Source organism: Giraffa tippelskirchi, chromosome 13 (assembly GCF_054371585.1).
Source record: "Giraffa tippelskirchi isolate mGirTip1 chromosome 13, T2T-mGirTip1v1.2.pri, whole genome shotgun sequence".
Lineage (NCBI taxonomy): Eukaryota > Metazoa > Chordata > Mammalia > Artiodactyla > Giraffidae > Giraffa > Giraffa tippelskirchi.
In genome coordinates, this window is record NC_137287.1 from 118,426,054 (window position 1) to 118,449,522 (window position 23,469).

At 44.0% G+C, this 23,469-nt stretch overlaps 1 long non-coding RNA gene and 3 other non-coding genes across 4 annotated transcripts; all 4 read left to right on the forward strand.

The window, feature by feature from the left end:
• The first annotated feature begins 4 nt into the window (after nucleotides 1-4).
• On the forward strand, nucleotides 5-3,336 carry LOC145532255 (uncharacterized). The gene is made up of 5 exons (XR_014073109.1): nucleotides 5-652; nucleotides 967-1,075; nucleotides 1,900-1,965; nucleotides 2,306-2,382; nucleotides 3,121-3,336. It is a non-coding gene; the product is annotated as an uncharacterized LOC145532255 (long non-coding RNA).
• Nucleotides 800-891, forward strand: LOC145533617 (small nucleolar SNORD12/SNORD106). Its single transcript, XR_014074204.1, has one exon. It is a non-coding gene; the product is annotated as a small nucleolar SNORD12/SNORD106 (small nucleolar RNA).
• Nucleotides 1,733-1,823, forward strand: LOC145533615 (small nucleolar SNORD12/SNORD106). Its single transcript, XR_014074202.1, has one exon. It is a non-coding gene; the product is annotated as a small nucleolar SNORD12/SNORD106 (small nucleolar RNA).
• Nucleotides 2,044-2,135, forward strand: LOC145533616 (small nucleolar SNORD12/SNORD106). Its single transcript, XR_014074203.1, has one exon. It is a non-coding gene; the product is annotated as a small nucleolar SNORD12/SNORD106 (small nucleolar RNA).
• Nucleotides 3,337-23,469: the final 20,133 nt, after the last annotated feature.

Consider the following 23,469-nt stretch of genomic DNA (forward strand, 5'->3'; position numbering starts at 1 on the left):
CCTCAGACACGGGGCGGGGCGAGGGGCCGGCCGGCAGGAAGACGAGGGAGGAGGAGGAGGTGGCCCGGGGCGCCGAGCGAGGGGGCCAGGCGCTGGCACAGCCGGCACCCCCCAGCCCTGAGGCTCGTCAGGGGCGGGCGGATGCGCGGGCGTCGCCTCAGCTACCCCAGGCGGCTGGGCAGTATGGCTCGGGCGGGCGCCGCTGAAGGGAGGGGACTGCGGGGGGCGGGTTAACAGCACCCAAGGCCGTTGTAGGCCTCAGCGGTCCCCAAAGGAGCGGGGACCCGGCGGAAGGCTCGGTGCCTGTGAAGCGCGACATGGCCACGAGGCCGACGGGACCCGGAGGCCTAGTAGGTACAGAGAAGGGGCGGGGCTAAAGCGGCCTGGACGACCATTAGACCTCTTCCGTCTGGGCCGTGCGGAGACTACATTTCCCAGAGGGCCTCGCGCGGCGCGGGCTTAGCGGGGGCGGGGAAAAGGAAGCGCCTCGGAGCCAGTGCGCAGGCGTGAGAGTCCTCGCCGGCTACTTAAGCGAGGCTCGCGCGCTGTTCTTCCTTTTGCGTCTGCGGCGCTCTCTCTTCTTTCTTCTCTGTCGTCTGTTTCTCATCCAATGTCGTCTCAACCCTGCAATCAGAATTTACTACTGTATGTGGTGAGTAGAAACCTTGCTTCTACATCTCTGCGCCTCCTTTTCCCTCTTTGTGCCGTCGCCTCTCCTGGTGGTCCCCTCTCCTTTGGCTGAAAAGGTCTAAGCATCGTTGGGAGATGAATGAGAGCTGAAGAAACCTAGGATTCCTCGGCCGGTGTAAAGGATGAACTCACTTTTTTCCCCATCAGATCGACTATGTTGATGTCTTTGAATACTTGCCAGTTAATTCTGATAACACCGGCCTCGAAAGGCGCTGCGCTGTTCTCTTCTGACTGCGCAAAGATGGCGACTGACGACCTTTCTTTGTTGGTTCGCAGATTTGCGTGATCAGACGCTACAGAATGAATCTTGGCGGAGGGGTCCCTGCTGGGGCTCAAAGGGAACCACGTGTCGACAGGCAAAACCTTCAGCTTCCTGACCTCTGGAGTAAGCACATTTTTCTTATTTTTTTGGCCTGTTGCAGGAAATGTGTGCTCTGAGGAACCTCTTGGTTTGCAAGGCCGCCTTGCAGGGGAACAAAGGAGAGTAAGGGTAACTAATAAGCATATTTTAGTTAGTCGATTTTCTTGAGGTAGTCTGGATACTTCATTTTATTATAATTCACAAAAACATAGGTATTAGACGCATTTCAAACCAGGATTAGTGAATCGGTGTTAATTTTTAAAAATGCTCCTTACAGCACATATTCAGATGCCGTTCCTTCCCTTTTTTAGTAGTAAACAGCGTTTTTGTACTTAAATTTCCAAGTGGATGCATATTGTGATGACATTGCTCTTTTAAGGAAGGCCAAATGTTTCTTTTGACCTAGTTACTCTAATTCCCAACGATTTAACTTTTAACCGAGTCCAAAAATACCATCCTAATGCTGCGATCTCTGGGACAAAGTTTTCCTTTTAGATCTTGCTGTGTTAGAAGTGATGACATGTTGCGTTCAAGTGTGATATCCTGACACAGTCAAAACCCTGCAGTCACTTAAGTAAAAGCCAACCATTTTGCCACAGCTCTTGCCAGCCATGCTGGTCTCTATCAAATGTTAAGTACAGAAAGCCGGGGTGTTTGCCTTGTAGAGTCCAAGAGCTTCCTGCTGGCATTAATGATGACTGAACTTTTTTCCCCGACAGATCGACCATGTTGATCTAACTTCTCTAAGCCAGTTTCTGTCTGATATGCCAGCTTAAGCAGCTCTTCTATCCCCCCACTGCTTTGCATCTAGCTGATTTAGAGGTCATGTTTCAATGTTTTCATCTCAGGCTCACTGTTGGCAGCAAACAGGCATTGAGTGGACCATGATGGATCCGGGATTGGGAAGAGTATTTGTAAGTCATATTTATTTAACTGCTTTTCTTCTGAAGGGGTTATCCCCCTGCATTCTACTGTTCTGTGACTCAAGTATGGCCATTGCAGCTGATGACTTAACTTTTTTCCCCATCAGATCGACCCTGTTGATCCAACTGAACTATTAGCCAGTTTTGTCTGATGCGTTGGCCTCAAAGATAACTTCTATTTGTTTTCTGCTTACCACTGACTTTCTCGGGGGGGGGGGGTGATTTTTTTTTTTTTTTTTTTTTTTTTTTAGTGGGAATTGGGCTTGCCTTATCATTTCCTCCCTGGCATCATTCAAATCCTTTAGCTTTGCTTCCTCTTACTTTCATACAGGACCAGAGCCCTGTGTACATCAGGGCCTATGTAGGTTGATGGCAGCCTGATTGCAGTTTGGTTCAGTTCTGTAACAGGTAAGATTTCTGTAAATTTGTCCCATTAGGTGTTAACCCCTTGGTAAAATGATAACAATGTGTTCAGGTAGAGAAGTGTTGGGTTTGCCCACTTGGGAGTGACTTGGGGGCCAGTTGCAAGTTGGGTTCCAAGTTACCTTTTGAGTTGAGTTTCAAATGGGTTGTAGTTCGTTATGAAAGACTGAATTCTTAACCCTGTTAGTTGGATGCCAACCTCAATACATAACTCCATGGGCTTCACACGTGGCAGACAGACTTCCCTGTTGGTCCAGTGGCAACAAGTCTGGGTTTGATCTCTGGTCCAGGAACTAGGTCCTATGTAGATCAACTAAGGCCTGGTACAGCCAAATAAATAGAAGTAAATATTTTAAAACTACTTTAGAAAAGCATGGTGCCTTGCATCATCACAGTGAGCAAATCGGGTAGACAGTTTACACCTTCTGCCTCCTTTCTTAAACATAACACTTTGTATGCCTGCTTATCTACTTTACATTCAGATGCCTCCATTTGTCCCTAAAGTATCTTGCATTTATTTCATGTGGAAGGTTGAGTAGAATCAACATTTGGCATATCAGGAACAATACAGACTTTGATGGGCAGACCGCAGGTTGGAAGTCTCCCTCCTTGGTCTGGTACTTAACTGTACATCTTCTTGAAGTCCAGATACTCCGACATCCCAAACAAGTAGCTGTTTGCATCCTAATGAAGTACTGATTGTGATGTATCTTTCTTTTTAAGGAATTTCAGCTGTGGAGTCAATGCAAGACCTTTTGAGAAAGATGTACATTGACTTCTGAGAATGCATGAAGGTTTGTGTTGTTGTGTAACCTGAGTGTCCAGAGGTAAAAAGCTTGTAGCTGTTTTGAAGAATGAAGTGTTATATTAAACTTTGGTTATTAAGGTTCTAACTTTGTAGCCTTCCTGTCTGGAGAAATAAAATCCTTGAAATGAAAATGCTGTTCTCTTGAGTCATTAGAAAGACCTTGAACCAAATGATACTGAGTTAAAAGGTGGATCCCACACTCTACATTTCTACCGGCATTTCTGAACAGATTGTGTACATTGAATCATGGGTTCTGTGCTTTGTAGCTGATGAGGAAGAGAAGTGTGGTTGGAGCTATACCTACTAGTTTTTTCATTTTTACTTTTTTGTGTGTGTGTATATTTAAGATCTCATGGTTTAACCATGGAAAGTTCCATTTCCCTGCTTTGTCCCCACTGTACTTTTTACTTTGTTGTATATTCTGACCTGGCTCTTGATACAGTATTTACTCCCTCGGGTCCCTTGTTTGTGGACCTAGTGCTTCCAATGAAGAGAAAACTGACTTGTTGACATCCACTGATAGTTCCTTCCCTTCCTCATAACCTCCTAACCTTGAAACAAGCTAGCAAAAATTAAGATTGACCTCCAGCCAATAAGGGCTTCCCTGGTGGCTCAGGTAGTAAAGAATCTGCAGTTCAGGAGACCTGTTTTCCATCCCTAGGTTGGGGAGATCTGGGGAAGAATGGCATCCTACTCTAGTATTCTTGCCTGGAGAATTCCAGGGACAGCAGCCTGGTGTGATGCTGAACAACAGAGATTTTAGTCTTGGTTTTTTAAATCTGTACTTCACTGCGTGTGGGATCTCAGTTCCCCCTTAGAACTAAGAACGTGTACAGCTGCAGCAGAAGCAGAGGGTTTCTTTTTCTGAAGCACAGAATCTTAATCAACGACCACCAGGGGGAAGAGAAGGTGTTGCCCATGGCCCCTGCCAGGCTCTGACCATGAAATTCTTCAGACAAATACTGTCAGTTGCTCAGTCATGTCTGGACTCTTTGTGACCCCATAGACTGCAGCACACCAAGCTTCCCTGTCCATCACCAACTCCGGAGCTTGCTCAAACTCCTGTCCATCGAGTCGCTGATGCCATCCAACCGTCTCATCCTCTGTTCCCTTCTGCCTTCAATCTCCCAGCATAAGGGTCTTTTCCAATGAGTTCTTAGCATCAGGTAGCTGAAGTATTGGAGTTTCTGCTTCAGCATCAGTTGTTCCAATGAATATTCAGGGTTGATTTCCTTTAGGATTGACTGGTTTGATCTTGCAGTCCAAGGGACTCTCAATCAAGAGTCTTCTCCAACACCACATTTCAAAAGCATCAATTCAGGGCTCAGCTTTATAGTCCAACTCACATCCATTCATGACTACTGAAAAAAACCATTCGTTTGACTAGACACTGTCATGGGTAGTCATTCCCTTCTCCCGGGTGACTTCCTGACCCTGTGATAATCTAGGTCTCCCACATGGCAGGCAGATTTTTTACTGTTGGGTTTGTGTTATTGGGTTAAGTCACTCGGTCGTGTCCGACATTTTGTGACCCTATGGGCTGTAGCCCACCAGCCTCTTCTGTCCATGGGATTCTCCAGGCAAGAATACTGGAGTGGATTTGCTATTTCCTTCTCCAGGGGATCTTCCTGACCCAAGGATCGAACCTGGGTCTCCTGCATTGCAGGCAGATGCGTTACCGTCTGAGCCACCATCTATTCTCTATGCTGGGAGGACTCTTCCCACCTGTCCTTTCCCCACGTTACACGGTAACAGGTGGAGTCAATGACCTGGACCATCTTCCTCACTGTAACCTCTGACCTCATCTCTTTTCCTTCTCTTTCAGCCACATAGATCTCCTAACTGTCCTTCAGGTTCACTCCAATCTGGAATGCCCAGCCCTAGCCCCTGCATGGTTCCCTCTGTTTACTCAAACGCCACCTTCTATGGGGACCTGGTAGTAAACAATCGTCCCCGCCACTTTCAATTCCCTTTTGTTTTTCACTGTGTAATACATAGTGTCAATGCATATACAGTATACATACATTATATGTTCATGTAGCACATACATCATCTGTCTCCCTGCATTAGACCATGATTCCACGTAGAAAGCAGCTTTCACTCCTTTGTGGCCCTTCCATGACTCGTGGCGGTGCCTGGCCCATGGGAGGCCACTAAATGTTAAATGAGCGCCTGTGGGACCACTGAGACACTTGACCTGCATGCTTATTGCTCATTACAGCAGCCTTGTGAGGAGAGAGCTACCATGATCCCCAGTCCAATTGCATAGATGAGGAAACTAAGGCTCAGAGAGCTCCCCAAATCTGTATGAGAATCAGGTCACACACCCTGACTTAAAATTTGACTCCTCTTCTGTCTACAACTTACTGCCTTTTACCATAACAAGTATTTTCTGTTCTTTGCATCCCCTACAGTTTCTAAAGCTGTTCCTTGCACATAGTAGGTGCTCAGTGAGGCAAAACTGATTAAATGACTCCTTGAACCGTCACTCAACTTGGAAACCTGAAGACATATTGAGTCCCCAGAATGTTTCTTAAAAGAAAATGCACTCACATGACGCATTCTGTAACTATCAGGTATCTACCACGTGTCAGGCTCTGTTCTAGGTGCTACAGATACAGTAGTGGGGAAAAAAAAAAACCCTTGCCTGCATGGGACATGACATGGCTAGCAGAGGGAGAAACAGTAAAAAAATAATGTACTGTGTTACGATATTTAATAAGCGCAATGGAGAAAACTAAAGTGAGGAAAAGGAATAGAAATGTGAAGTTGCACATCTGAGTACAAAGCTGAAGGAGATCAGGGAGCGAATGGTTTATCAGTCAGATAGAACAGGCGGTGCAAAGGCTTTGAGGTGAAAACCTGCTCGTTAGCAAGGAGGCCAGTGTGGCTTCTCGTGGAAAATTTGGAAGATCTGGTCAGAGCGGGCCCATTTTCTTACCTGATAATTGGCTGTGGCTGAGTAACACGTGTGTATGTATGTTTCTATTTTAGCTCGTGTATTTATTTTTGGTTGCGCTGGGTGTTCGTTGCTGCGAGCGGGCTTTCTCTAGTTGAGGCGGGTTTTCTCTGTTGAGGCGAACGGGCTGCTCTCTAGTTGCAGTGCACAGGATTCATCTCATTGCAGGGATTTCTCTTGTCGGGGAGCATGGGTTCCAGGCACAAGGGCTCAGTAGTTGTGGGGCCTGGGCTTAGTTGTCCCACGGCATGTGGGCAGGTGGGATCTCGCAGAGCAGGGGTTGAACCTGTGCTCCCTGCATTGGAAGCGTGGAGTCGTAACAAGTGGACCACTAGGGAAGTCCCTGTATGTATGTTTTTAGGCAGGTCATGTGCTTTCCATTTCCCCACATGGGTGTATTTCCCTCCTTAATGTACCTGCCCTTGTAGTAAAAGGGAATGTGGGAATCCCGCAGACAGAGGACCAAGGCAGGCTACAGTCCATGGGGTTGAAAAGAGTCAGATACCATTTAGCAACTAAACAGCAAATGGCTAACATTTATTGAGCCCTTACTGTGTGTTAATTACAGTTCTTCACATGTAATAAAACATGATTCTTCCAACAACTGTATGAGACAGTTGTATTAAATATGTCAGTTGAAGGATCAGTCTCAGAGAGAGAAAACATCTTGTCTAAAGTTACACAGCCTGTAAGTAATAGAGCCAGGATTCAAACCCAGTCAGTCTTGAGTCTATACCCTTGACTTAATGGCGGCCTCTTACTGAAATGCAGTCTGGAAGGAGTCAATTTCCGGTTCTTACAAGTTCAAATTCTTCTGACTTCCTTGGTGAAATACCTCTGAGGTCAGAGGTGGCCCCGAATGCCTACCAGCCAGGGTTGGAGACATTTGCAAGAGAGCTTCCACCCAGCTTGAATCTCTCACCTTTGCTATTACTGCTTCTCTGAACTGCACAGGCAATGTTAGGCCTTAGCTGCTCAAACTTGTTGCATCTTATCTCCCAGCTTTAGTCTCACTAAACGTTTGATGCTTCAGACTCATCCTACTTCTTTGTCCTCTTAGCTGAGGGACCTTGGGCACATTATTTACTTCTATAAGCCTCAGTTTTCTCATCTGTGAAAGGGGATTCATAACAATGCCTGCTTCAGAGAGTTGTAAGCTTCAATCAAATCAGGTCTGTAAAGCACTTAGCCCAGGCCTGGCACATAATAGAGACACAATTCTTTTTTTTTTCTTTTAATGCTGTTGCCCACATCCCCTCTGTTCTTTTTTTTTTTTTTTTTTAATGTGGACCACTTTAAAAATTTTTATTGAATTTGTTACAGTGTTGTTTCTGTTTTATGTTTTGGCCTTTTGGCTGGTAAATGTCTGGGATTGTAGTTCCCTAACCAGGGATCAAACCCATACCCTCTTCAGGGAAAGGCAAAGCCTTAACCACTGAACTGTCAGGGAAGTCCCAAAACATAATTCATATCTAGTGAATAAAATCTTCCTGCCATATTGAGATGGGAGAAGATCTATGTTGGAGAGATGTAAGAAGTGAGCTCATTGAGTGCTAACCATGTGCGATATTGTGTTAGTTATTTTCTCATTAATCCATACCCCACTCTTGTTTACTACCATCCCGTTTTATCCCTAAAACATCTACAAGATGGCGACATAGAAGGATGTGTGCTCATTTTTTCCTGCAAGAACTCCAAAATTACAACTCACTGCTGAACAACCATCCACAGGAAAATGTTGGATCTTACCAAAAAAAGATACCCCACATCCAAGGACAAAGGAGAAGCCCCAGCAAGACAGTAGGGGGGGTTGAAATCGCATTTAGAATCAAACCCCATACCCTCCAGAGATGCTCAGAGGGCTCAAACAAAACCTTGTGCACACCAGGAGACCCCACAGAGACTGAGCCAGACCTGCCTTTGAGTGTTTGAGTGTCTCCTGCGGAGGTGTGGGCCAGCAGTGGCCACAGGGTCAGGGGCTCTGGGTGCAGCAGACCTGGGTATGGCATACACCCTCTTGGAGGAGGTCTCCATTAACCCCATCACAGAGCCACCAGAACTTACACAGGACTGGGGAAACAAGAGTCTTGGAGGGCACAACAGAACCTTGTGCACCAGGACCCAGGAAAAAGGAGTAGTGACCCCACAAGAGACTAACCCAGACTTGCCTGTGAGTGTCCAGGAGTCTCTGGCGGAGGCGTGGGTCGGCGTGGCCTGCTGCAGGGCTGGGGGCACTGAGTGTAGCAGTACATGCATGGGACTTTTTGAAGGAGGTCACCATTACCTCCATCATAGTTTGGTCTCAGGTCAAACAACAGGGAGGGAACATAGCCCCGCCCATCAACGGAAAATTAGATTAAAGATTTACTGAGCATGGTCCTGCCCATCAGAACAAGACCCAGCTTCTCCTCAGTCAGTCTCTTCCATCAGGAAGCTTCCATAAGCCTCTTATCCTTATCTGTCAGAGGGGAGACAGAATGCAAACCACAATTAGAGAAAACTAATCAAACTGATCACATGGACCACAGCCTTGTCTAACAATGAAATTATGAGCCATGCCATGTCAGTCAGTCAGTCAGTTCAGTCGCTCAGTCGTGTCCGACTCTTTGCGACCCCATGGACTGCAGCATGCCAGGCCTCCCTGTCCATCACCAACTCCCAGAGTCTACTCAAACTCATGCCCATTGAGTCAGTGATGCCATCCAACCATCTCATCCTCTGTCGTCCCCTTCTCCTCCTGCCTTCAATCTTTCCCAGCATCAGGGTCTTTTCAAATGAGTCAGCTCTTCACATCAGGTGGCCAAAGTATTGGAGTTTCAGCTTCAACATCAGTCCTTTCGATGAATATTCAGGACCGACTTCCTTTAGGATGGCCTTAGAAGAAATGGAGTAGCCATGCTGTGTAGGGCCACCCAAGATGGTGGGTCATGGTGGAGAGTTCTGGCAAAACGTGGTCCATTGGAGAAGGGAATGGCAAACCATTTCAGTATTCTTGCCTTGAGAACCCCATGAACAGTATGAAAAGGAAAAAAGATAGTACTCTGAAAGATGATCTCCCCAGGTCAGTAGGTGTCCAATATGCTACTGGAGATCAGTGGAAAAATAACTCCAGAAAGAATGAAGAGACGGAACCAAAGCCAAAACAACACCCAGTTGTGGATGTGACTGGAGATGGAAGTAAAGTCCGATGCTGTAAAGAGCAATATTGCATAGGAATGTTAGGTCCGTGAATCAAGGTAAACTGGAAGCGGTCAAACAGGAGATGGCAAGAGTGAACATCGATATTTTAGGAATCAGTGAACTAAAATGGACTGGAATGGGTGAATTTAACTCAGATGACCACATATCTACTACTGTGGGCGAGAATCCCTTAGAAGAAATGGAGTAGCCGTCATAGTCAACAAAAGAGTCTGAAATGTAGTTCTTGGGTGCAGTCTCAAAAACAACAGGATGATCTCTTCATTTCCAAGGCAAACCATTCAATATCACGGTAATCCTAGTCTATGCCCCAACCAGTAATGCTGAAGAAGCTGAAGTTGAACAGTTCTATGAAGACCTACAGGACCTTCTAGAACTAACACCCAAAAAAGATGTCCTTTTCATTATTGGGGACTGTAATAAAAAAGTAGGAAGTCAAGCAATACCTGGAAAAGTGAAAGTGAAGTTGCTCAGTCGTGTCCGAGTCTTTGCAACCCCCATAGTCTGTAGCCTACCAGGCTCCTCCATCCATGGGATTTTCCAGGCAAGAATACTGGAGTGGGTTGCCATTTCCTTCTCCAGGAGATCTTCCCAACCCAGGGATTGAACCCAGGTCTCCCACATTGTAGGCAGAGGCTTTACCATCTGAGCCACCAGGGAAGTCCAAGAAATACCTTGAGTAACAGGCAAATTTGACCTTGGAGTACAAAATGAAGCAGGGCGAAGACTAACAGCATTTTGCCAAGAGAACACACTGGTCATAGCAAACACCCTCTTCCAACAACATAAGATACAACTTTACACATGGACATCACCAGATGGTCAATACTGAAATCAGATTGATAATATTCTTTGCAGCCAAAGATGGAGAAGCTCTATACAGTCAGCAAAACAAGACTGGGAGCTGACTGTGGCTCAGATCATGAACTCCTTATTGCCAAATTCAGACTTAAATTGAAGAAAGTAGGGAAAACCACTAGACTATCCAGGTATGACCTAAATTAAATCCCTTACAATTACACAGTGGAAGTGACAAATAGATTCGAGGAATTAGATCTGAAGGACAGAGTGCCTGAAGAACTATGGATGGAGTTTCGTGACATTCTACAGGAGACAGGGATCAAGATCATCCCCAAGAAAAGTAAATGCAAAAAGGCAAAATGGTTGTCTGAGGAGGCCTTACAAATAGCTAAGAAAAGAAGGGAAGCAAAAGGCAAAGGAGAAAAGGAAACATATGCCCATTTGAATGCAGAGTTCCAAAGAATAGCAAGGAGAGGAAAGAAAGCCTTCCTCAGTAATCAATGCAAAGAAATAGAGGAAAACAATACAATGGGAAAGACTAGTAATCTCTTCAAGAAAATTAGAGATACCAAGGGAACATTTCATGCAAAAATGGGCTCAATAAAGGACAGAAATGTATGGACCTAACAGAAGCAGAAGATATTAAGAAGAGGTGGCAAGAATACACAGAAGTGTACAGAAAAGATCTTCATGACCAAGATAATCACGATGGTGTGATCACTCACCTAGAGCCAGACATCCTAGAATGTGAAGTCAAGTGGGCCTTAGGAAGCATCACTACAAAAAAAGGTATTGGAGGTGATGCAATTCCAGTTGAGCTTTCAAATCCTAGAAGATGATGCTGTGAAAATGCTGCACTCAATATGCCAGCAAATTTGGAAAACTCAGTAGTGGCCACAGGACTGGAAAAGGTCAGTTTTAATTCCAATCCCAAAGAAAGGCAATGCCAAAGAATGCCCAAACTACTGCACAATTGCAATCATCTCACACGCTAGCAAAATAATGCTCAAAATTCTCCAAGCCAGGCTTCAATAGTTAACTGTGAGCTTCCAGATGTTCAAGTTGGATTTAGAAAAGGCAGAGGGACCAGAGATCAAATTGCCAACATCAAATTGGATCATTGGAAAAGCAACAGAGTTCCAGAAAAACATTTACTTCTGCTTTATTGACTATGCCAAAGCCTTTGACTGTGTGGATCACAACACATTGGAGAATTCTTCAAGAGGTGGGAATACCAGAACACCTTACCTGCCTCCTGAGAAATCTGTATGCAAGTCAAGAAGCAACAGTTAGAACTGGACATGGAATGACAGACTGGTTCCATATCGGGATAGGAGTTCATCAAGGCTGTATATTGTCACTCTGCTTATTTAACTTATGTGCAGAGTACATCATGAGAAATGCCAGGCTGGATGAAGTACAAGCGGGAAACAAGATTGCCAGAAGAAATATCAATAACAGATACACAGATCACACCATCCTTATGGCAGAAAACAAAGAACTAAAGAACCTCTTAATGAAAGTGAAAGAAGAGAGTGGAAAAGTTGGCTTAAAACTCAACATTCAGAAAACGAAGATCATGGCATCTGGCCCCATCACTTCATGGCAAATAGATGGGGAAACAGTGGAAAGAGTGACAGACTTCATTTTGGTGGGGGAGGCTCCAAAATCACTGCAGATGGTGACTGCAGCCATGAAATTAAAAAACGCTTGCTCCTTGGAAGGAAAGCTATGACCAACCTAAATAGCATATTAAAAAAGCAGGGACATCACTTTGCCAACAAAGGTCCATCTAGTCAAAGCTATGGTTTTTCCAGTAGTCATGTATGGATGTGAGAGTTGGACCATAAAGAAAGTTGGGTGCCAGAGAATTGGTGCTTTTAAACTGTGGTATTGGAGAAGACTCTTGAGAATTCCGCGGACAGCAAGGAGATCCAACAAGTCCATCCTAAAGGAAATCAGTCCTGAATATTCATTGGAAGGACTGATGCTGAAGCTGAAACTCCAACACTTTGGCCACCTGATGGCAAATAACTGACTCCTTGGAAAAGACCCTGATGCTGGGAAAGATTGAAGGCAGGAGGAGAAGGGGAGAACAGAGGATGAGATGGTTGAATGACATCACTGACTCGATGGACATGAGTTTGAGTAAATTCCGGGAGTTGGTGATGGACAGGCAAGCCTGGCATGCTGCAGGCCATGAGGTCACAAAGAGTGCGGACACGACTGAGGTACTGAACTGAACTGAACTGATTTTGTCCCTTCTAGAACTTGCAGCTTCAGCCTCTGTCTGCAGGGGGCGCTGTGCTCACACATTTCTCCAACATGAGCGCGATGAGGAGCCTCGCGGTTGGGCCAGCTTTTCAGATTCTGCAGCCAGCACTTTGGGGAACCTGAAAAAGATCGAGTTCCTCAGGCCTGAAGCTCGGGCTACTGATCTTGCGACCACCACTCATTGTGTAACAAACCAACCAAAACCATATTTACCCGTGATCCTTTCAATCTAAGATATCAGTAATTAATTTTCACTCTTCCACATTCCCTTCTGTTCTCTTTATGTTACTATAGTGGGGCCACTACTACCAGCATGGCTGGAGCTTCCAGTTTTTAAAGAAAGCCAGAAATCCGTAAAATGTTGGCAACTGATTCCAGTTTTATCAACAGTGAAGACTGAACAACGCACAAGCGTGAGCCTCGTAGAGCCTGCGGCCACCAGCGTGAGACCTCTGGAATTTGAGCTGTGACCCTTTCAGCACCAAGCCTGTCATTCCTGGGCTAGATAAAACACACAATGCCCAGTTACATTTGAATTTCAGATAACAAATAACTTTAACCATGTCCCAAATATTGCATGGGACACACACTAAAAAATTGTTACTTATCTGAGCTTCCAATGTACCTGGGTGTTCTGTATTTTTATTTGCTAAATCTGGCAACCTCATTGTCGAGAGCATCTGGCCTGGGATGACGCATCAGTTCTTTAAGGAAGCCTCAGTGGACTTCGTACCTTCTGAGTAACTTTTGTATCTCTGCTGACTTGAACTTTTCTTCCCGATTATTTTCGGGGAAATGGTGGCTTATGAAATTTCCCGATAGTTTACAATTTACCTTCAATGCCTGGATGGGTAGAATTGGCAGGTCCTACGGTACCCTGAGCTGATTCGCTGATCAATTTCTCCTAAGGTCCCAATGTTGATTAATTGCAGGTCTGTTTAGAAGGCAACTGTCTTTTCTTTTATCTGTAAGTCATGGCAGAAACAGGCCATCTTGGGCTTATTTATATCTGGGGCTTTTTTAAAAAGAGAGAAAAGGAGACATCTGGATCCTCTCACTTGGCAGGCTCGTTTAAACAAATGGTCCTTTTGCTAAAACAGACTGGCACCATGGAGCCACAGTTTGCAGGTGGGAGGATTTGGGATGGGGGTGGTCCTGGTGGGTAAGAGCTTTTTTCTCTCTCTCCAGTGTTAAAATGGTGGCATGTGCAGCCTGGGATTTCGTCATCACTTTTGTCGCTGCCCGTTTTTACAGCTAGAGGAGCTACCTACTGAGTGTGGTGGTATTTATCATCATACAAGCTAGGCTGCCTCAAATATTTCACTGTCCCACTGTTTGGTCAAATCCAAACCTTCCTTTCTAAGCTCCATTTCTCTCTGCATAGCGGGCGGATTCTTTACTGTCTGAGCCACCAGGGAAGCCCCCATGTTTTCCTACTTGAATCATAATAGTAATAGCACAGTAATTGCAATGCCATTTGTTAAAATTTCTTACCAGCCGCCTTGCTAGGTCCTTTGCATGTTTTAAATAATTTATTCCTTAAAAAAAGCAATAATTTATTCCTCCTGTCAACTCTACAAGGGCAATAATATTACCATCCTGACTTTACAGATGAGGAGACCGAGGTTCAGAGAGGGCAAGTGACCTCCCCAAGTCACACAGTTAGTAAATGGTTCTGCCAGTGCCTTTCCTTGCTCATCCAGGTCCCCTCCTCACCCTAGTCTACCTTTCTCAGTGTACCCGGAGCAGGGACTCATCAGCATCAGCTCTGAGCCCTGTGGTCCTCAGCAGGAGATGGGAAGGGGCTGAAGAGTGAACCTTAGTTGTGCATTCCCCTAGGTCCCCGCTGTCGGGCCACCTCTCCAGATATTCTTCTACCTGACTGTCCCTCTAGGCTCTGATGCACCTTCCCTGGCCCTCTCAGGTGTAGTAGCGGGACCCCCTCTATTCCAGCTCCAAGGTTTTGCACTAGCTTCTGTGGATGCCTCATATCCTATGAGCATCATTGTGTTCTTCTTGAATTACACTCTGCTTAGAGTTATTCTGTTTCCAGCGGGGCAGAACTAGTAGAACAGCAGAGCTGGGATCTGAACCCAAGGACTCCAAAATAACCTCTTTGCTAATGGCCTCCTAGCACTGCTTGCTCCTTGCCCCTTCCAGGCACGGGGTTTTCATTCAGGCTGGGATCACGACCTAGTCTCATTCCTATTCCTTTGCTCCAACAATTATAGATGTTGTGAAGTGCGTTTTCTGTGCTGCTACTGTATGCACGTGTGCTTGGTTGCATCCAACTCTTTGCAACGCTGTGGGCTGTAGCCCACCAGACTCCTCGGTCCTTGGGATTTTCCAGGCAAGAGTACTGGAGTGGGTTTCCATTTCCTACTCCAAGGGACCTTCCTGACCCAGGGATCGTTGCTGCGTCTCCTGCATTGGCAGGTGGATTCTTTACCACTGAGCCACCTGGGAAGCCTGCTAGTGTATGTGTGTGCTGTGCTAAGTCACCTCAGTTGTGTCTGACTCTTTGCGACCCTATGGACTGTAGCCCATAAGGCTCCTCTGTCCATGGGAATTCTCCAGGCAAAAATATTGGAGAGGGTTGCCATGCCCTCCTCCAGGGGATCTTCCCAACCCAGGGATAAAACCCACGTCTCTTATGTCTTCTGTATTGGCAGGCAGGTTCTTTACCACTAGCACCAACTGGGAAGCCACATGCTAGTATATGGACCCTATTGAAAACAAATCAAAAACAACGCTGGCTTGATATGGCTGGTTCTTAGGGACAAGCTCCTAGTAAAGACTTGTACCTTCATTCTTGGGCTACCCCCAAGGGCTTAATGAGAATCATTTTAAGAAGTGCTTCCTGGACATTCCCTAAGTGGAAAAACATTAAGTGGAGCTAAAGGAGTGGCAAGATGGCTAACTGTCCTTCAGTCTCTGCCCTAAAACAATTCACAGCCATGTCGCCAACTACCTGATTAATTTTTCAGGCTAGAATTTTATTGGGGTTGAGAACAAGCTTCCTCACCTGTGGTTTCCAGACTCTAGCCTCACATTTGGAAACAGGGACACACAGAAGTTTTTTAAATTTAAATTTTAAATTCAGGTGGGAAGTGAAGTGAAGCTGCTCAGTCGTGTCCGACTCTTTGCGACCCCATGGACTGCAGCCTGCCAGGCTGTCCATCCATGGGATTCTCCAGGCAAGAGCACAGGAGTGGGTTGCCATTTCCTTCTCCAGAGGATCTTCCCAACCCAGGGATCGAACCCAGGTCTCCCGCATTGTAGGCAGACGCTTTACAGTCTGAGCCACCAGGGAAGTCAATTCAGGTGGGATATACACTCAAATATATTCTGATTAAAAATAAAACTTTTACTATGCATAATGAACTACTGATAACATACAACAACCTAGATTCATCTTAAGGGTGTTATATTTACTGACAAAAGTAAATTTCAAAAGGTTACACATGTACGATCATGGATATAATATTCTTGAAATGACCAAATTATAGAAAAGGAGAATAGATTAGTGGTTGCCTATGTATAGGGACTGGGGAGAAGCGTGCAAACATAGATGGATAGTGTTAGGTAATTCCTTTGTGTTTTCTCTCTCTCTCTTTTTGATTTAGCCACGTGGCATGTGGGATCTTGGTTCCTCAACTAGAGAGCGAACCCACAGCCCCTGTATTGTAAGAAGGGATCTTAACCACTGGACGGCCAGAAAAATCTCTGTGTTCTGTATCTTGATTGTGATGGTGTTTACACAAATATATGAATCTATACACGGGATAAAATTACATAGAATTATGTGCCTGTGTGTTCAGACACAAATAAATGTGACCAAAAATGGTGACAATAGAAAGAGTCCTGTAAGTCTAGTTAATTGTTATTTAGTCACTAAGTTGTGTCCAACTCTTTTTGACCCCATGGAGTGTAGCCTGTCAGGCTCCTCTATCCATGAGATTTCTCAGGCAAGAATACTGGAGTGGGTTGCCATTTTCTTCTCCAGGGGATCTTCCTGACCCCAGGATGGAACCGTCATCTTCTGCATTGGCAGGTGGATTCTTTACCACTGAGCCACCTGGAAAACCCCAGTCTAGTTGATATTATTGCATTAAAGTCAATTCCCTGGATTTTATGTTGCATTACATTATATAGGATGTCCCTCTTGAGGGAAGCTGGGTGAAGGATACATGATAGTCTATGCATTATGTTTCTGCTTCCTTCAGTTCAGTTCAGTTCAGTCGCTCAGTTGTGTCTCTTTGCGACCCCATGGACTGCAGCACACCAGGCCTCCCTGTCCATCACCAACTCCCAGAGCTTGCTCAAACTCATGTCCATTGAGTCGGTGATGCCATCCAACCATCTCATCCTCTGTCGTCCCCTTCTCCTCCTGCCTTCAATCTTTCCCAGCATCAGGGTCTTTTCCAATGAGTCAGTTCTTCACATCAGGTGGCCAAAGTATTGGAGTTTCAGCTTAAACATCAGTCCTTCCAATGAATATTCAGGACTGATTTCCTCTAGGATGGATTGATTGGATCTCCTTGCTGTCCAAGGGACTCTCAAGAGTCTTCTCCAACACCACAGTTCAAAAGCATCAATATTTCGGTGCTCAGCTTTCTTTATAGCCCAATTCTCACATCCATACATGACTACTGGAAAAACCATAGCCTTGACTAGATGGACTTTTGTTGGCAAAGTAATGTCTCTGCTTTTTAATATGCTGTCTAGGTTGGTCATAACTTTTCTTCCAAGGAGCAAGCATCTTTTAATTTCATGGCTGCAGTCACCATCTGCAGTGATTTTGGAGCCCCCCCCCCAAAAAAATAAAGCCTGTCGCTGTTTCCACTGTTTCCCCATCTATTTGCCATGAAGTGATGGGGCCAGATGCCATGATCTTCGTTTTCTGAATGTTGAGTTTCAAGCCAACTTTTTCACTCTCCTGTTTCACTTTCATCAAGAGGCTTTTTAGTTCTTCTTCACTTTCTGCCATAAGGGTGGTGTGATCTGTGTATCTGAGGTTATTGATATTTCTCCTGGCAATCTTGATTCCAGCTTGTGCTTCATCCAGCCTGGCATTTCTCATGATGTACTCTGCATATAAGTTAAATAAGCAGAATCTGCTTCCTATGAGCCTATATTTCAATATAAAAAATTAAAATATTTCATTGTTACCAGAAGAGAATAAGCACATTGTAGAAAGTCAAATATAGAACGAAATAAACACTATATTCACATAAATCAGACTATAATGTTAAGCCTTATTGTATATCTTTCTAGATCTTTTTCTATGTGTTTATATATAGCATATGTGTTTTGAGGGAGTCTGTTTTTTTAAATGCAATTATTTAAGAGTAGTTTTAGCTTTACAACAAAATTGAAAGCAAAGCACAGAGATTTTTCCATGTACCTCTTTGCCCCTACATGTGTAAATTCTCCCTCATCGTCAGCGTCTGTGCATCCTTGCTCAATCGTGTACAACCCTTTTGACTCCATGAACTGTAACCCCCCAGGCTGCCCTGTCCATGGGATTCTCCAGGCAAGATACTGGAGTGGGTTGCCTTTCCCTTCTCCAGGGGATCTTCCTGATTCAGGGATCTAACCCACATCTCCTGCATTGGCAGGTGGATTCTTTACCACTGAGCCGCCTGGGAAGTCCCCACTGTCAACATCACTCACCAAACAGTACATTTTTTTCTCTTTTTTTTTTCTCGGCTGCAGAGTAGCTTGTGGGATCTTAGTTTCCCAACCAGTAATTGAATCCGTGCCCCCTGCAGTGGAAGCGGGAAGAGTCTTAACCACTGCACTGCCAAGGAGGTTCTCTTCCTTTCTTTCTTTTTTAAACCAAGGGTGAGCCTACACTGACATACCATAATCATCCCAAGTCTGTAGCTCACCTCCAGTTCACCCTTGGGATTGCACACTCTATGAGTTTAGATAAACGTATGATTAATGACATACATGTGTGCTGTGCTTTGTCACAGTCGTGTCCGACTCTCCGCAACCCCATGGACTGGAGCCCGCCAGGCCCCTCTGTCCATGGAATTCTCCAGGCAAGAATACTGGAGTGGAGTTGCCATGCCCCCCTCCACAGGATCTTCCCAACCCAGAGGTCGAACCCACGTCTCCTGCCTTGCAGGCAGATTCTTTACCATCTGAGTCACCAGGGAAGCCCAAGAATACTGGAGTGGGTAGCCTATCCCTTCTCCAGGGGATCTTCCCGACCCAGGAATCGAACCGGGGTCTCCTGCATTGCAGGCATATTCTTTACCAACTGAGCTACCAAGAAAGCCCCTAATGACATGTATTAATCATCATATATAACATAATAAAGATTATTTTCACTAAAAATCTTCTGTGCTTTGCCTGTTTATCTCTCCTTCCTCCCTATCCCTGGCAACTGATCTTTTTATTACCTAGATGTTTTTACCTTTTCCCTAATATAGCCAGAATCACACGGTGTGTTGCATACGTACAGTTAGTATCATACAGTAGCTTTTTCTAGCAGTAGAAGATTGTCTTCTTTCACTACTTGGTAATAGTAATATACATTTAAAGTTCCTCCATGTCTTTTCATGATCTGGTAGCTCATTTCTTTATAGCTCTGTATAGTACTCCCTTGTTTGAATGTACCATATTTTATTTATCCAATTTTCTAATGAAGGACATCTTGGTTGCTTCCAAGTTTTGGCAATTATGAATGAAGCTTCTATTGCTACCTTTGTGCAGTTTTTTGTGTGAACATAAGCTTTCAATTCTTTTGGAGTATAATCATATGGTAAGAGTATGTTTAGTTTTGTAAGAAACTTGCAAAGTGCCTTACCATTTTGCACTCCCACCAACAACGTATGACGGTACCTTGCTGGAATTTGGTGTTGTCAGTATTTCAGATTTTGAGCATTCTAATAGGTGTGTTGTGGTATCTCATTGTTATTTTAATTTTCATATCCTGATGACTTATGATGTAGAAGATCTCTTAATAAACTTATTAGTCAACTGTATGTCTCTGTATTTTCTTTCTTCAGTGTTGTGTTATATAATTAAAAAGATGGCATAAAAGATGATTCTTGGGCAACAGAAGTAAAAATAGATAAACTGTACTACATCAAAGTTAAAAACCCTGTTCAAAGGACACAACCTACAGAGAGAAAAGGTAAGCTATAGAATAGGAAATATTTGCAAATCATATATCTGATAAGAGGTCAACAACCAGAATATTTAAAGAACTCCTACAACTCAACAACAACAAAAAAAACCTGATTAAAAATAGGTAAAAGACTTGAATAGATATTTCTTCAAACAAGATATATGAGTGGCCAAAAGTACAAAAAGAGATACTCAATATCACTAATCATTAGGAAAATGCAAATCAAAACTACAGTGAGGTACCACCTCACACCAGTCAGAATGGGATCGTTAGAGAGTGTGAAGAAAAGGGAGCCCTCCTATACTGTGGATGGGAATGTAAGTTGAGGCATCCACTATGGGAAACAGTATGGAGGGTCCTCAAAAAACTAAAAATAGAGTTGCCATATGATCCTGCACTCCTGCTCTTGGGCATCTATCTGGAAAAAACTATGATACAAAAAGATACGTGCACACCTGTTTTCATAGCAGCACTATCCACAACAGCCAAGACATGGACACCACCTAAACGTCCTTCAACAGATGAACGCGTAAAGATGTGGTGCATATATACAGTGGAATACTGGGCAGCCGCGAAAAAGAATGAATGCCATTTGCAGTAACATGGATGGATTTAGAGATTATCATACTAAGTCAAGTAACTCAGAAAGAGAATGACAAGTACCATATGATATCACTTATATGTGGAATCTAAAATGTAACACAAACGAACCTATCCAACTAAGCAGAAATTGACTAACATAGAGAACAGACTTGTGGTTGCTAAGGGGGCTGGGGTGGTGGAGGAAGGGATTAGGAGTTTTGGGTTATAACATGCAAAAAATTATGTATAGAGTGGATAAACAACATCCTACTGTATAGCACAGGGAACTATATTCAATACTCTGTGGTAAGCCATAATGGAAAAGAATATTTAAAATGTATGCATATGTCTGGCTGAGTCACTTTGCTGAGCAGCAAAAACTAACCCAACGTTGTAGATCAACTACACTTCAATAAAAATTTCATAAAAATATAAAAATAAAAGACTATCGTGAATTAAAAAAAACAAAGGAAGCTTCTATTTTAAGATAAAATAACTTTAAAGAAAAATTTGAGAGATAAATAAAAACTTCTGTATCATCTTAAAAAAAAGAAAGATGCTTTTGCAGCCAGTCTGGAAGAATATAAAACTGTTAAATGTTTCTGAATATAAAAATATATGGCTCTTTTGAAAAATATTAAAAATTTAGAAAAGAAAACAATATTAAAATACAAAGCACATCTCTATTCAGATTTTCCAGCTAGAAAAAGTCACAGGATATGCCATGGCTCCCATGGGAGACAGACTGCTGTTATGAAGGGAAAGTATATTTGTGTGTGTTTGAATCCTTGCCTCTCCTACCCCCACTCTGTATGGAAATCCCACAGAGATTGGCATCCTGGGATATATCACTTCCCAGCTGTGAGACTTTAGAAAATCATGTACTCTTTCTTTGCCTCAGTTTTCTTACCTGTAAAATGGGCCTCATAATGATGCCTCACTGGGTTGGGGCAATAATGAAGTATGGAAAATGTCTGGTGTGAAATCAGTAAAGGAGCTCAGTTAAAGAGCTGTGAAATAGGCAAACTCCTTCTAAAAAATTAATTAATTAAATTTATTTCTGTTTGCACTGGGTCTTTGTTGCTGTGTGGGCTTTCTCCAGTTGTGGTGAGCATGGGCTATTCTTTGTTGTGGTGCTGGGACTTCTCCTGGCAGTGGCTTCTCTTGCTGAGAGCCCAGGCTCTAGGGCATGAGGGCTTCAGTAGCTGCAGCATGTGGCCTCAGTAGTTATGTCTCTGGGGCTTTGTTGCTTCAGGGAATGTGAAATCTTCTTGGACTAGGGATCCAACATGTGTCCTCTGCGTTGGCAGACACATTCTTATCCACTGCACCACCAGGGAAGTCCTGGAAAAACTCTTAATGCCCACCCCAAAGATAGTAGCAAAATAGGAGAGTGGCACAGACAACTTAATGGCTTGCTATTGAATTTAACCTTGGGGCGTGGCCCTTGAGGGCATTATTCTGGAAAAAGTAAAAAAATTGAGTTCTCTCCGTCTCTCTCTTTTCTAGATCCACTTAAAACAATCATGGGTTTCTTTTCCTTTCTCCCTTCCCCCCTTTTAATTGTCTCTTTCAATATGCTGACTCCCTAAATAAGCAAATACAGTCCTAAAGTGTTCCCTCTAGTGAAAACTCTCCTACATTGCTGATGATCACTGTAGAAGCTGGTCAGTTGGTGGTTAGAGAAAAATGCTCAGCTTGAGATTGTTTTTATGAGCAATAAATTTTATCTGATGTCAAATCCTGCATGATGCTAAACTCTTAAAAGCGCTCTTGAGGCAGAACAATCAGATTTTGGGCGAGATGCGCTTACCCCAAATAAGATGCTGGTGATATCCATCCCTGGGACATCCCCGGTGGTACAGCAGATAAGAATCTGCCTGCAGGGGACAAGGGGTCAATCCCTGGTCTTGGAATGTTCCACATGCCGGGGAGCAACTAAGCTTGTGCACCGCAACTAGTGAGCCTGAGCCTCTAGAGCCTGCGAACCACAACTACTGAGCCTGCGTGTTGCAGCTGTTGAAGTCAGTGTGCCTAGAGCCTGTGCTCCAGTGCGAGAGAAGCCACCGTGATGAGAATTCCTCGCACCGTTAGAAAGAGTAGCACCACAAGAAAGGGCGATATCTAGTTCCAATCACTGCAACTAGAAAAAGCCCGGGTGCAGCAACAAAGACCCAGAGCAACCAAAAATAAATAAATAAATAGAAAAATAAATAATAAAAAGAAGGAAAAGAAAAGAAAACCATCCCTACAGAGGCACTGGGTTATTCAAATGATTTTTCACCCTGAATCTCTAAGTAGCAGTGCCTGATGATCTAGACAGACCAGAGTTACTGTCAGTGTAAAGTCAGTTGATGGATGTGAATCACTAAAAAGATGGTTGGTACATAGCAAGGGATCACAAAATAATCTATCATTTTTATTTCTAAGCTTTTTCTACATAGTTAAAAAGATTTACTCAAAGGTTGAGATCTAATGAAATAAGTAATTACTGCCTTGTTATGGATATTCCTAGGTGACCTTCTTGGCTTTCTCTTTTTTCTTCTTTTTTTAACTGTGAGTGTGTAGGAGTGAAGAGCACAATGATTTCCAGCAGAGTTTGGTGCCACTGTGTTGGTTCATGCTGAGGAGGCTGCAGTTTTTCCCATCATTGCATTCATAGTATTAGTGCGACCGTCAACACTGTGAAAAAGGTAAGTAACGTCTTACTGTCATTAGGAGAATAGTTTTGACCTTGCAGACCCTCTAAAAGTGTCCCAAACAGCAACACTTTAAGAGCTACCGGTCTATTCTGGTTATTATTCAAATTATTCCAGTTTCCCTCCTAATATCTTTTTTTCTGGTCCAAGGTTCAATCTAGGATCCCATGGTGCCTTTAGTTGTCCTGTCTCCTTAGACTCTTGTATTTTTCTTCTTTTTCTTCGACTCTTTTTCATCTGGAACAGTTCCTCACTCTGTCTTTCTTGACCCTGACACTTGTAAAGAGTCCTGACCAGTTATTTTGTAAAATGTTCCTCCATGTGGTTTGTCTGGTGTTTCCTTATAAAAGAATTCAGGTTCTACACCTTTGAGCAAGAATACACAGAAGTATTATTGTGCCCTTCTCCATACAGAGTATCAGGAGGTACTTGAGGTCACTTTGTCCCGTGAGTGCTGATGTTAACTAGATAATTTCCATGCTCCTTATTCTGGCTCTTGTTTTGTGTGGCATTGGTCGCTCGGTCATGTCTGACTCTTTGTGACCCCACTGGCTGTAGCCTGCCAGGTTCCTCTTTCTGTGAGACTTTTCAGACAAGAAAACTGGAG